The 14,406-nt window shown below is 49.7% G+C and overlaps 1 protein-coding gene across 1 annotated transcript in view; it reads left to right on the forward strand.

Moving 5' to 3' along the window:
- Window positions 1-14,406, forward strand: part of MDM4 (MDM4 regulator of p53) — a 58,702-nt gene that overhangs the window by 43,916 nt on the left and 380 nt on the right. The window lies entirely within an intron of this gene.

A 14,406-nucleotide genomic window follows, 5' to 3' on the forward strand; every position in this document is an offset into this window, starting at 1 on the left:
ACATGGGGGTCATTCACTGGCGCTGCCTGTGGGGTCCCAACACAGTTGCACCTAGTAGGGGCAGCCTAACCCTGGTTTACCTGGGCACCAGAGGGAGAGGGAGAGGCCACTGTCAACACCAGGGCAGGCAACCCTGTGCCTGCCACATACAGGGACCCAGTGGTCCAAAATGGACATTCTCACTTCTTTTTAACAAATAGTTTTTTCACTTTGGCCTGGGGCCCAAAGCAAAGATTGCATATAAACTAGGTTTGATGCTGATTTGGCTACATGGATTTTATAATTTATCAGAGCAGGAAAGACAGAATCATATGCTATTAACATTCATTCATTCAACAAATATTTACTGAGGACCAGACAGGAGAGGATTGTTGGTGTTAATTCACTGGGAAGAGCATTGCATTCATAATACTTTATGCTGTTCCTTTTTTCATGCTGTAGCAGAATTTACTGCATTATCCCCTGCCCCGTACCCTACTTGCTTTCCTACCTTCCACTACAGGGCAGATGAAAATGTTTTTGCTCCATTTGAGGAAGCTTTATAAGGTAAGGTTTAGCGGGGAGGGAGAATGCTCTATTTGCAAATTAAGGCCAGGGTTATGAGTTCTTGAAACATAGAGCAAAGTTGTGATAGTTGGAGGAATGTGAATTCCTCCAATAGACCAAATGGAAGCTTCAGAAAGAAATTAATCTTCCAGTGGCAAAGTGTATTTGACCTAAGGCTTTTCAGGATGAAGCCAGCTGCGGTGAGGGTGGGAAGTCCCTCCTGCAAGGAGCACTGAGCAGAGCCCAGCCCTACCCCCTGCAGAGCCAGCAGGCTTCCCTTTCCCTGGGACTACACAGAGGACCAGGTTGTCCAGAGGTGTCCCACATGCGGACTCCCACCTTGCCCAGTTCTCCCTGCTGTCCCTCTGCCCTCCTCCCATACTTAATCCGACCCCCGGTAAGGGCTGGTCCACTCCTCCCCACTGTCAGATGTGGCCCTGGGAGGACAACACACAAGGGACCCCCCAGGAAGCAGCACCGTGGCCCACCTGGGCTTGCCGCTGCTTTGGAAAGAAGCCCTTGACCTCTGGTCCAGCGAGATGTGGTCAGAGCAGTAATTATGGGCTGTGCTTACACAGTGGGCTCTTCTAATCAGGTATCTATGGACGTTAACCGGTTAACAGCAACCCTGCGAGTTAGGTACCGTTATGACCCAGTTTGACAGATGAGGTACAGAGAAGTTAAATGACTTGCTGGGGGTCACACAGCTAGCAAGGGGTAGCACAGGGATTCGAATCTAGACAGTTTGCCTCCAGAGTTCACACATTTAACAGTGATCTATTCTGCACTCCTATGTGAGCATTCTCTTATGTTAGACTCCTGAATGCAAGTGACAGAAACCCAACCCAAGGACATTCCAGGCAAGGAAGCTGCAGTTGCAAAGGGCTGAAGGCCCAAAAGAAAAGGATCGTGGTCAGTGAGGGTTGTGAGTTCCTGGGAACGGGGATGGAGGGAAGTCACAGGAGGCTGTTCATTTGAGTCAGGTGCGTGGAGGCAGCAGGCTCAGTGCAATGTTACGAGCTGAGGACACCAGTTGTCACTGAGGCTGGGAGTAAGGAGAGACACAAGGGGACCAAGCATGGCCTGGAGCCTGGTGCTGTCCCTGGCCTGTGTTCCTCACACCCTACTGCTCCCAACTTTCCTCTCTTTCATCATCCATTTTTCTGTGGCTTTTCCACATCTTTTTCCTGCTGCCAGCCCCCCTGGGGAGTGAGGACTCCATGGAGGCAGCATTGATATGTGTCAGCTGCTCCCAGAGGGGCAGTCTCCGGTGCAGATTAAGGAATACCACAGCTTGACAGCTGTGGGGACCCTTTCTCTTAATGAAAGTTTCCGTAAAAGGACCAGTAGGGGCCACGGTAGTGCATCCGATGCCTTCTTTAGGGTGTGCTCTTTGATTCATCGTTTTCCCGCTTTGCCAACCCCACTTCCACCTCTGCCAGTTTTGGCATGTGAGTTCTCCCTGAATCCACACTGGAGCTGGCCATCGGAGCGGGGAGGGCTCAGCCACTGGTGACTTGGCCTAGCTCCTGTTGGGACAGAGAGGTTTCCTCCTCAGGCTCCTGTGTGTGAACTTGAGTAAGCCCTCAGCCTTCCTGGGTTTCTGCATCAGACACTGGGTGACTTGTGACTGCTCCTCCCAGCCTCCTGCACAGGGGGAGGCTACAGGACAAATGGAACTGAGAGGTGACCCAGAAAGCAGACTCCTCAGTCATCTTCTCCCTGAGATGCCCAGGTCAGGGCACCCCCTCCCCTCCTCCCACCAGCAAAGGGTCCAGGTGCAAGGAGTTTCTAGCCATTTACCGTGGAACCTGTTAGGCTTGTGTGGTTGCTGGGTGGGGTGCAGGGAGGGGAGAGGGGACTGGGGATGACACAGTGGCAGAGCAGTGGGTGGGCGGCGGTGAAGGCTGTGGGCCCACAAACTTGCTAATATGTGCAAGGCTGCTGTGACTCAGCCTCTTCCCTCCCCACAGCCAGCAGTGGTGTGACAACTGGGGTGGACAGACAGGTCTGTTCGGGAGCAGGAGGCAGCGGGGAGGGGACAGTGCCGGGAGGAGGATATTCCTGGGGCCTGAGTCCTGTGAAAGGCAAGTCAGTGGGATGCAGAGCCTGGCTAGAGAGCCTGATGCCAGGGAGCCCCTGAGAGTCGGGGCAGGAGGAACCTTAGAGACTGCAAGGACTTTTGATTCCACAGATGAGAAAGGGGCTTGGAGAGCGAAAAGGACACGCTCAAGGTCCAGAGCTTGTGAACTGCGGAGCTGAGAGCTAGATCTGCCGGGGGTTTTAGGCACTCTTGACCATCTCCCAGAAGTCTCTCCTTTAGACCTAACCAATACCTGAATTAGGTAGGATGGTTCTAGGTGTGGCTTTGGATCGCTGGGGGCCTGCAGCCTCTCGGCGCCCGCCTGTCAGACGGTAACCTCGCAGTGGGAGGAGAGAGCAGACCCGGTCTGGGTTCTGCCACCAGCTTGCTGTGTGACCTTGGCCAAATCACTTCCCTTCTCTGGGCCTGGTTTCCTCATCTGGGGTGACTGTCCCTGCCTTCTTGTGCCTCGTGGAGTCCCAGGCTAAAATGGGACCGTTCTCTCTTTTTAGGCATCTGTAATGTAATTACAGACTAATTGTTGACCCAGCTAGATGGGAGAGATTCTTAAATGTACCTATGACATTTAGGAGGTCTGCGTTTGACTAACTGGCATTATTTTTCTGGGAGCCCAGGCAGGTTCTGAAGACCAGAGGGGGGCAGGGTCTGACGAACACACCCACGGGCCTAGAGGGGCCCACTGCTGGCTGCAAAGCACTGCAGTTTATGGGTCCTAGAGGTAAAGATATTTTACATTTGTTGACGGCTCTTTGTTAGTGTTCCAGGTTCTCCATATCTATTATTTAAGTGTCACCCTCTCCCCGGTCACTATTGTCATCCTCATCTCATACATGAGGAAACTGGGGCTTAGAGAGGTAAACACGTCAAGTCGCAGCCAGTAAGTGGCAGAGCCAGGACTCTAAGTCCTGAGGCCTTGGGCAGAGGGAGAGTGACCCTGTGGAGGCTCAGGGCAGGGCTCCCCACGGTTCCTGGGGGGCAGGGATGGCAGCCTTTGGGAGGCTGAGGGGGCGCCCGCCTCCAGGAGCGGCTGGGAACAGGGCAGGGCGTGATCTCTGGCTTGAGTTCCCAACGCTGAAGGAAGAGAACGGAGTACAGGGCCGGGGGGCTGGGGGAGGGCTGGATCCTGCCACCGGGCTTGACTAGGCAGAGTCAAGCCAGCTCCTCCTCTGGAGGCTTCCTGAAGCCGCCGGGGAGCTGTCCCTGCCGGCCCTTCCACGCATGCAGCCCCAGCCTCTTTTAGAGCACATATGTATGTTAATATATTTATGCCATTGTCATCTGTAGGTAACAAAGTTACGCTAGGACTTCTGATTCCCCTGTAAAGTCCTTGAGGGCAGGGACTCTTATGCACTGCCCAAGGCGCCTGGTAGAGGCCTTGCAAAGATTAGTAGGTGATCAATGCATATTTGTGGAATGAACTATTAATAATGATCATTCAAAAAAAAAGGGTAAAAAGTGATTTCATATGCATTCTCTTATTTACTCATTCATTCAAATGCACATACATTTACATTTTACATTTTGCACATACTGTGCCTGGACTTCACTAGGTTCTGGGCGTGCAAAGACAAATTAGACCCCCTGTCTGTGCCCAGGGAGCTCATGGTGGGTTTGGGGAGGGAGAGGAACAGACTGAAAAAGACAAAACAAAACAAAAACTGAAAATACAGATAATTGCAGTGTGTGCAGCCCGGGGTCAGCGCAGGTGCTGGGGAGGCCCAGAGGAGGAGACCCCAGCCCAGTCTAGGGGGCCGGGGAGGGCGTCGAGGAGACAGGAGGCAGGGCTGGGCTTGGTGGGCCAGGCGGGAGCCACCCAGCCAGATGAAGCGGGTGGGAGGGTGAGGGGCCGGGGCTCTGGGGGCAGGGGAGCCCCGGGGAGCCGTGTGGGAGACTGCAGTTCGTAGTCCCCTACAGCAGCTGCCTGGGGAGGGGAGGGGCGTTTTGAGAAATGAGACAGGAAGAGGGAGGAATGGAAATAACACATTTTATTCGAACATGGAGTGCTTTGTGTTTCTCAAAACACTTTCACATCTGTTATCTCAAATTAGCCTAAAAACAACAGGGGCAGCAGCAGCAATGACATTAAGCACTTACTCTGTGCCACGCTTTTTCTAAGGGAGTTTGCTGTGTGTCACCTTGTTGGACTCTCACCGCTGCCCTGTGAACTAGGCTCTTTTCTCACCTCCTCTGTGTGGGAGCAGACACGAGGCACTGGGAGGGTTGGGGTGGGGAGGCGGGGGAGGGGAGGGGTGCACTGCCATTCTCACTTCACAAATGAGGATGTGGGTGGAAGCTCAGGGTCAAGTGACACGTGTCTGATCCTATGACGTACAGTAGACCTGGGCCTCATACTCAGGCCTCTGGACTCCTAGCATGTACTGCCTCCTGGAAGTTTCTGAACCAGAAAATGTCTGTACCGAAGCAAACAACCAGATTGTGAGTGGCAGTCAGCTCACACTGCCCTGATATTTCTGCATGATGAGCTTCTGTCTCTGTCACTGAAGGTGCAAGGGTGTCTCCACCACTAGCAGTGACCTGGGCTTTGAGTGGAGCATTGACTTGGTCAGCCAGCTGTTGGAAGTGCAGAAACTGGTCCCTCCCAGTTCCAAGCTACCCAGGTTGCTCCGGCATAGACAGCCAGTTTTATTACTTAGTTTTTGCAAAGTTAATCCAGGGATCCCGAGTTCCCAATAGTCTCCAGTTTTTCTTCTGGAGCTTCCCCTTCTTCCCTCCACACCCAGCCTGCCCTGGGCTTCCTGGTCACCAAGGAAGCAGGTGCCTTTCTGTTGTTCCTTCTGGGAGGAGGCAACCTCGGTAGCCCTTCACAACCCATGAGGTCCCCTGATTTCCTTCTGGTCCCCAAGTGCCCTGAGCTTTGGTCTGCAGCAGAAACACATTCCCCTCTGTACTTGCCCCGCAGTTTCTGGAACCTCCTCTAATCGACTTGCCTCTGGGCATGGGATGTTCTCCTCTCTGGCTGCAGCTGTGTCAAAATGCTCTGCTTTCTAATCCCCCACTTCTTAAATGGTTTGCATTTTCCTCTCTTGCTCCTTTCCCGTGGGCACCTCAGAGCACAGCTATGCCAGTGCCTATCCCTCTGCCCCAGCCCTGGCCCCTCCACCTTCCCTAACACTGCAAACCCAACCCTTGGCCCTCCTGCCAGATGCCCAGTCTGTGGTCTACTTTGCCCCAGGCATGCTCTTTTCTGTCTGGCTCTCTCAACCTTAAAATCTACCCTGGTGACCCCCGCTTTGCCCCCCTTATGGTTCTGAAAGGACCCAGGCTACTGAGGCAGGGAGCAGACAGGTGATTTGTTCTGGGGGTGGATGAATCTGATGTGAATCCTGGTCGCTGCTCACCAGCCATGTGACCTTAACCCCAAGACTTAACGAAATTTCTGGGGAGTGTTAGGCAGAGATCACGGGATCAGCATTGTAAGGCATCTAGCACTTACACAATAAGCTCTCAACAAATGGCAGCTATTTAACTATTAATAATAAAGCCTTATTTGCCCCTGTTCACAATGTCTGGCATACCGTAGGCCCTTAATGTATATATTTATTTTTTAATGAATGACTTTGAGCTATCTATAATTCTGATATCAGGATTCCTTTGTAGTATTAAATTTTCCTAATTATAAAAGTAATACGTGTTCATTGCAAAAATATTGGAAATTTTTTTTTTTAGAGACAGTGTTTCATTCTGTTGTCCAGGCTGGAATGCAATGTCCCGATCATAGCTCACTGTAACCTTGACCTCCTGGGCTCAAGCGATCCTCCTGCCTCAGCTTCCCAAGTAGCTGGGACTACAGGTGCATGCCACCACGTACAGCTAAGTTTTAAAAATTTTTTGTAGATATTGGGTCTTGCTATGTTGCCCAGGCTGGTTTCAATCTCCTGGCCTCAAGCAGTCCTCTCACCTTGGCCTCCCAAAGTGCTTGGATTACAGATGTGAACCACTGTGCCTGGCTGGAAATATTTTTTTTAAACATAGGAAAATAAAAACTAGCTGTGATCCTAGTCCCTAGAGATACCCACAGTTAATATTTTGATATATTTCCCTACAGCCTTTTATTCTGTGCTTATACATATTTTAAAAACTTTATATTTAGGTTTTTCAGTTAACATGAGTATTTCCCTATGTTATTAAATAATCTCATAAACATAATTTTGAGTGCTACATATATTTTCTGTGCTATGAATGTATCATAATTTATGTAACCAATATGCAGTAGTTAGATATTTATGTTGTTGCAATTTTTCACCATTATAAATAAAGCTGCAGTGAACATCCTTCTGTATAAGTCTTTGTATATATCTCTGAATTAAGATTTTCTACCAAGAATAAATTTTACAGAGTAAATTACTGACCTAAGAGTGAACATGTTAAGGCCCCTAATACATATATTTAAATAATTCTTTAGAGAGGTTACACTGATAGTCCTCCCACTATCAAGGTATGAGAATTCTCACCACCAGAATACTATCATTTAAAATGAAAGTATCTTTGCTAAATGGAGAATGAGACATAGAACCTATTTTTACATGATGATGCTCCTGTCTTAGACATGCATTGTGCATTGAATTACACCAGGGTTCCTTGGCCTCAGCACTCTTGATGTTTGGGACTGGATCGTTCCTTGGTGTGAGGGGCTTAGGCCGACTTGTGCACGGTACGATGTTTAGCAGCATCCCTGGCTACCTGCTAGATGCCAGTAGACCCTCCTGCCCTCAGTTATGATAACCAAAAATATCTCCAGACATTGCCAAATGTGCCCAGGGGAACGAAAACACCCCTGGTCGAGAGCAACTACGTTACACTGTGTTAACTATTGGTTACAAGTAACAGAAACCAACTCTAAGCAAAAATAGGGATTTTATTAGAAGAATCATAGGGTATCATGGAACCCAAGGGCATGCATGCAACTGGGCCTCTGCTTTTCAGGTCTGACTCATTCTTTTCTCTTGCTGAAAACTGGCTTTCTCTGTATTCTTGACTACATGAAGGAAAATGGCTACCACTAACATTTCTGGAGCTCACATCGTTTTTGTTTATGAGAAAGTTAGTCTATGCTGGAATCTCTTGGTTCCAAATCCAGATTCTCAGGGAAGGACTCTGATTGGCCCAGCTTAGGTGGGTTATGTGCAGCTGGTCCAAACAGTGTGGTGGTCAGAGGAGGAGAAGGTCACATGGCTCCTGGGAGTCTTGCTGTTACCATGTGGATGTGCAATTTCTAGAAAAGGGGCTGCTGGGCAGTTGATCCTCTAGGAGCCCCTTAGGCACCCACACATCTGAAGGTTTGTTGAGTGCACACATGCACAACTGTCCAGATGTCCAAACAGGACACTTTGCCTTTGAGGGCAGGGACTGTCTCAATTGATGTCATCCTCCCACTTCAGCCTAGACGTCTAGGTTTGGTGGTGACAACTGCTGTGCCACCCAGGCTTTAGGGGTCTTTTGGGGTGGAGGGGCCAATTCCTCTATGACCAACTGACACAGCCTCCTCAAGCAGGTCCAGTGTAGAGAGCCAGCTTTAAAGTGTGGTGTTTGCAAGTCCACAAAGGTGTTTTATGGGGGAAGACGCTGCCAGTCCTCTTTCATAGTGCTGGCCCGGGAGTGTGCAGCCACTGAGGCAGAGGAGCCCTGTGCCGTCCCTGCACTACTCTGAGTGCAGGAAATTCAGCCTCCAGCATTGGAGGGAGCAGCATTGGCTGCTGGCAATGGTCAGCATTGCCCCTGAGACCCAGCCCCAGGGACAGAGACTTCTCCCCCCATGGGTGCCGTGAGTGGTTGGGAAATGAGCAGAAGGGCAGAGCGGTGCCCCAAACTCATATTCAAGGCAAGAGCCATCCTCTTCTGAAAGTCTTTCCAGCTCACAGATACCATTCGTGTCCTCACCATGCTGTGTGGCCTTGGATGAGTCATTTCTCTTAGAGCCTCAGTTTCTCCATCAGAAGTGGGAATGCGGCAGACAAGGTATCTGAGATGCAGTTTCCCAAGATCACAAAGTTACTAGTGGAAGAGCTGGGGTTAAAACCCAGAGGATCTGGCCACAGAGTTAGCATTGTTTATAGTAATGGGTTGCTTCTCAAGCACGATACATCTTTGTCGAATGAATGGCTGCATGAGAGAGAAAGACGGAGACAGAGACAATTAGGAAATGGTATGAGAACACAGCCGGTTAAAGATCAGAGTGAATGAAATCCCCATTTGCCTCTGAAGGGCTCCCTAATGATTGCTGACTGACTGACGGACACTGGAACAGGGACCTGTATCCTGCCTCAGCCCCTCCTCCTTTCTAGGGGTAAGTGGTAGGAGGCAGACAACTGGTGGGACAATGCGCGAGTCCTTCATGAGGGGTGCGTTGGAAGGATGCCACAGGGCACACCAGTACTGAGCCACCCTGGGGTGGAGACGGCCTGGGCAGTAGGTAATGGCCGCCGAGATGTCTAGGACGTCAGTTAAAAAGATTCAGCCAGTCGTCCCCGGCAGCTCTGGCTCAGCTACAGCCCTTTGTAGGAGAAGACACTGGAGCGGCCAGAGGTCATTGCCCCCTCCCTGCACCTGGTCCAGCCCTGGCCACATCGGGGGTCTCTGTTGTTGCAGACACTTGGGGAATTCTCACAGCCTTGCCCAGTCCCCCTCTGTCAGGAGCTTTTGCTATCTAGATGTAACATATAAAAGTAATTTCCCCATTCAGTGAGAATCTAATTGAGGAGCCTTGGGGAATGTTCTTCTCCCTGGAGAACAGCTGGATATCATAACCCCAATCGACAGGGCTGGCTCTCCGGGCCAGTGTTCACTCAGTGAGCCAAGGCATTTCAGCGGTCCCTGCTCTTTAAAGGAGGGGACAGGCACTTTTCACACAGGAAACCGGGAGGTGGTGGGACCCCGGAATGGGAACGTGGGCTTTGACAGAGACGAGAAGCACAGAGAAGGCGCTGACTCGCAGAGAAGCTGATGTGAAGCCGGAAGACCCCAGGAGAGATGGTGTCCACCTTAGAGGCTGCCAAGCTCCTAGAAAGCCTCTCACGATGGGAGCCCAGGCCCTTGAGGAAGAGGTTGGGCCTCCTTGAAGTCTAGATTCCTGCTCCCTGGAGTCGGGAAGGTAAAGCCAGGCACGTACAGGACAGCCAGGCAGGCAGGCGAGGATCTCGAGGCTGGACAGGAGTGAGCCTTCCTCACCCAGGAGGCTGCGGCCCAGCAGGAGGTGAGCAGATGCCGCACTGGCCCCGTAGGCCCAGGTGCTCACGCCTTGAGAAGAGTTAAGGGGTCAGGCCCAGGAAGGTCAGAGGCTTCCCAGACCCAGACTACTGGGGCCCTGGGCGCTGAGCTTGTGTGGTTAACACCCACCCCCCAGAGGGTTGTGGCAAGCAAAAGAAATGGGGGACTTGGGTGGCCTGGGCCGTGCTGACCAACCTAAGCTTTTCTACAGTGCAGTCACGACTGAACCTGAACTTGCTGATGTATCACTTCATTGCATTTGGATATTTCTGAGGGATTGCCCTTATCTTCCTACAAAAGTCCCCTTTTAAAACCTTGTTTTAGTATGTTAAGGGAAAGAAGCCATTGGCACGTTAAGTCCATTTATATGAAGTTCAGGAACTGGCAAAACGAATCTCGGGAGATAGAAATTGAGTGCTGGCCTCTGGTGGGAACCTTCTGGGGCCATGGGAATGTTCCATATCTTGCTTTAGATGTTGGTTACATGGATGTACACATTTTTGAAACTTATTGAAGTATATATACACTTAAAATCTGTGCATTTTACTGAATATAAATTGTATCTCAGAGAAATAAAATGACTTTGTCTCACTGTCTTTGGGGGCAGGAGATTTTCCTACTCTTCCTCACTGTACAGAGGTAGATGATGGAGGCCCCCAGGTAGAGCTGAGTGTGGAAGAAAGCACACTGGCCTTGGAGTCAGTCTCTGGTTCTGATTCTATTCTGCCATTACTATTGTGACCTTGGACAAGCTGATCTCCAACTTCCTAATCTTTAAAATGGGCAATGGGATTGTTGTGAGAACTAAATGAGTTCATACAGCAAAGTGCCTGGCATAGAGCTAGCACTCAAGCGTTTCCTCCTACAGGAAGCCTTCCCTGACTTCTCCAGACCTCATCAGGTGCTTTCTTCATTTCTACACACCAGCCTCGGCACGTGTGTGATTCAAAGCTGTGTGTCAACAACAGTGCAAATCTCTGACAGTCTCAGGCCTTTGTGCGTGTTCACTGAATAGTCAAAATGCAAATATGGAATCTGCAAATGCCAAGAGTCTACTACATTGTAATATTTTTATCTTTCTTTTCCCCACCCCCTCATAGGCTCTCAGATCTTAGTCCCTACCCCCTCCTAGGCTTTCAGATCTCAAGTGCAAAGCCTTGGTCTCCCCAGCTTTCTATCTCCTAGCTATAAGAAGTGCTCAATAAATGTTTCATTGGTGAGTAACTAATAAGTAAATTAGTGCATACATGAATAATTGAATAAATGCATAAATGAACGAATGTATGAATAAATGAATGAGTCAATTAGTGCATAAGTGGGAGAAACAGCTGAATGATGAATCGAGAATGAGCAGAGAATGAAAGCAGTGACAGTGAAGGAATGAATGAGGCAATGCTGCTTTCCTTTCTTCCGAAGGGCTGTGTGATGGTGACAATCCAAGTGGTCCCGTTCCAGAGCCCCGGGAGGAGTCAGAGCTGGGGCGGCCTGATGGACAGCTCTAAGGGACAGCCCAGCCGCTGGAGCCCTCCAAATTACTCATTCTGGAGACTTCTCCCTTCCTTCCAGCCACCATGTGCCACCCCTCCACGGAGCTACAGGTGCTGAGGGACGGTGAGGCAGGGCAGCCCTCCAGAGGCCAGGTAGCTAAGTCCATGGCTGTCCTGTCTTCTCCAGCACCCCTGCCACAGGCTGTGAGGACCCACCGCCTCCCCCGACACCATGTCCCTGAGCAGATGTCTCTCCTGTCTTGTCAGCAACAGAGTGGCTGTCAGGAGTTTGCATTATTTATCTGCTCAGTAACATTTACTGAGATTTAGTGTTTAATAACTGTCACTCCAATATATCTTCTCTTAATCCCTTCAGATCTGCTGCTGTAGCAATTTTAAATATTTATCAACACTGCTCGTGTGTTCGCTGGTTGGGTTGCAATTTTCTTGTAATTAAAGATTTACAAGACGGTGCTCAAGACTTACCAAGGATTGGTAGAGATCAAAGGGAGAGGTGAGGAGAGACCTGGTGTTGGAATCTGTTGCTTGGAATCCAAAGCTGCAGTTTGATCTCCTGGGAGAGGTGGAAGCTCATTCACTGGTTCCCGTAGCCCTCTCCTTTTCCTCTCTTTCACTCAGCTCAGTGCTCAGTCAGAGCAAGTGGGCCTCATGGCAAGACACAGGCCACAGCGGCACACACCTGGAATCCCAGCTACTTGGGAGGCTGACATGGGAGGATCTCTTGAGCCCAGGAGTTCCAGGCCAGCCTGGGCAACACAGTGAGACCCCATCTTAAAATTTAAAAAATAGGGCAAAAAAAAAGGAAAAAGATCCAGGCCGTGGCGTGGTCCTGCCTTCCTCCAGAGTCCATGCTATATGCCAGGCTTGGGCAAGGTGCTAGGGACAGTCGGGAGCAAGACAGAAAATGTCCCTGCTGACATGGAGCTTACGTCCTAGTGGCAGAGGCAGACAATTAAACATGTAATCAATCATTAAAAAAATCATTTTAGATTTTGAAAAATGCTACCAAGGGAATAAACAGATAATGACTGAAGAGGACACTAGTATCAGAGTTCTTTATTGCAAGCAATAGAAACTGGCTCTGGAAAACTTAAGCAAAAACAAATTTCTGGAAGGACAAGGGAGTTCATAGTATCAAAGAAAAGAAGAAAAGAGAAAAAGAACAAAAGAAGGCACAGGAACCAGGTTATTTTGGGTCTCTTTATGGCAGGCACTACCAGTCTCTTCATTGGGTAGCCACGGGGACAAATGTCTCCTGACAGTGTTCTGTGCTTGCCACGCTCTGCTCAGGAGTCACAGTTTAGGGACAGGGGGCCCCCACTCTTTGGCCAGGGGAGACCAGGATGGAGACCAGGGAACCCTGACTGACAGTTTCACCGGGGCCATTTCCTTAGGAGAGGGGTGATTATCCCAAGCAAGATCTGCTGATGATGCCAGAAGAGGGGTCATAGGCAATGCACATGTGGAAACATCAGGTGCATGTTGTCCCAGAACTTTCTGAGGAGACCTGAGCTGAAACCAAAATAGCGAGAGGAGCCAGACACAGGGAGGCGGGAACACCACGTGCAAAAGCCCTGTGGTGGGAAAGAGCTCAGTGGGTTGTCAGGGGTTGGGCCCGCCTCTAGTCCTCAGAGTCTCCCTGGGCCATGTTGGGGGGCCAGAATTTTGTTTATTCCAAATGGAATGGAATAGACTAGAAGGCCCAGCTCCAGAGGGCATCCTCCTGGCCACTGTGACAGGGAACCAGTGAAGGTGGAATTCTAGTCAAGTCAAGTCGTGTTTCTGGAGGCCTGAGGTGGACCAGGTGTTAGCTTCCACAGACCAAGGATGAATGAGATACGTGTGTATATGGTCCTCAGAGCCCTTGCAATCTTGTGGGGGAGATATAAGCAGATCGTCACGATGGGCAGTGATAGAAGTTGAAGAGCTGATTTGAAACCTTCTTTTCTAAAGCAGGTGTTTAGTGCTATGAATTTGCCCCTACGTACTACTTTAGTGGCACCCCACAGCTTTTGCTATGTTGTGTTTCTATTTTCATTCAATTCAGGATATTTCCTAATTTTCCTTTTCTTTGGCCCATGGATTGTTTAGAAGTGTGTTATTGAGTTCCCAAATATTTAGAGATTTGCTATTAATAGTTACCTTCCTGTTATTGATTTTTAATTTATTTCCATTGTGGTCAGAGAACATACTTAGTATAACTTAAAGCCTTTGAATTTTACTAACTTTTATTTTATGGCTCTGAAGATAATCTCTCTTGATAAAAGTTTCATGTATACTTGAAAAGAATGCATACTTGTGTTGTAGAATGTGTTTATTAGGTCAAGTTGGTTGATGATATTGTTCAAATCTTTTGTGTCCTTGCTAATTTTGTGGCTACTTGTTCTATCAATTATTGACAGAAAGGTATTAAAATCTTGGGCTATAATTGTGGATTTGTCCATTTCTCCTTGCAATTCTATCAGTTTTTGCTTCATGTGTTTGGAAGCTCTGTCTCCATCATGTTGAGGATAGTTATACAATAAAGAACTATTGACCCAAATGTTAATTGAGAAAGTTGAGAAACCGTGGTTTAGGGCCAGTTACACACTGCCCAGTGCTGAGGCAAGAACTTTCACGCGCTCTGTCCACCGTGGACCCTGGGGTGCTCCAGGCTGGAAGGGGCTGTTCCCAGCCGTGTGAGGGCGGAGTGTTGTTTCCTTTCATCCTTTTGGACGACTCTTTCCCGGCCTCACACGGGTTCTTCACAGGACTCGCCGAGTGCCACTCAGCTTTAGCTCTCCCGAGCTGTCCCTCCGTGCAGAGCTCGCCTTCTCAGCGTTCCTTCCCGGGGATTCCGGCGGCCTGTCCCCCAGCATTGTCTCCTCGACTCAGGGCATCCATCAGGCTCCACTGGGACAGTGGCTGGCAGCTCCCTTAAGCCAGCAAGCCAGGGCCCTCGTCCAATGACCTTATTTACTTCCCGTCTCTCAGGGACCGCTGTCTCTCACTGTCTTCTGTCCCACGTCTTATAAAGGGTCGTTT

This window comes from Lemur catta, chromosome 23, assembly GCF_020740605.2.
Source record: "Lemur catta isolate mLemCat1 chromosome 23, mLemCat1.pri, whole genome shotgun sequence".
Classification (NCBI taxonomy): domain Eukaryota; kingdom Metazoa; phylum Chordata; class Mammalia; order Primates; family Lemuridae; genus Lemur; species Lemur catta.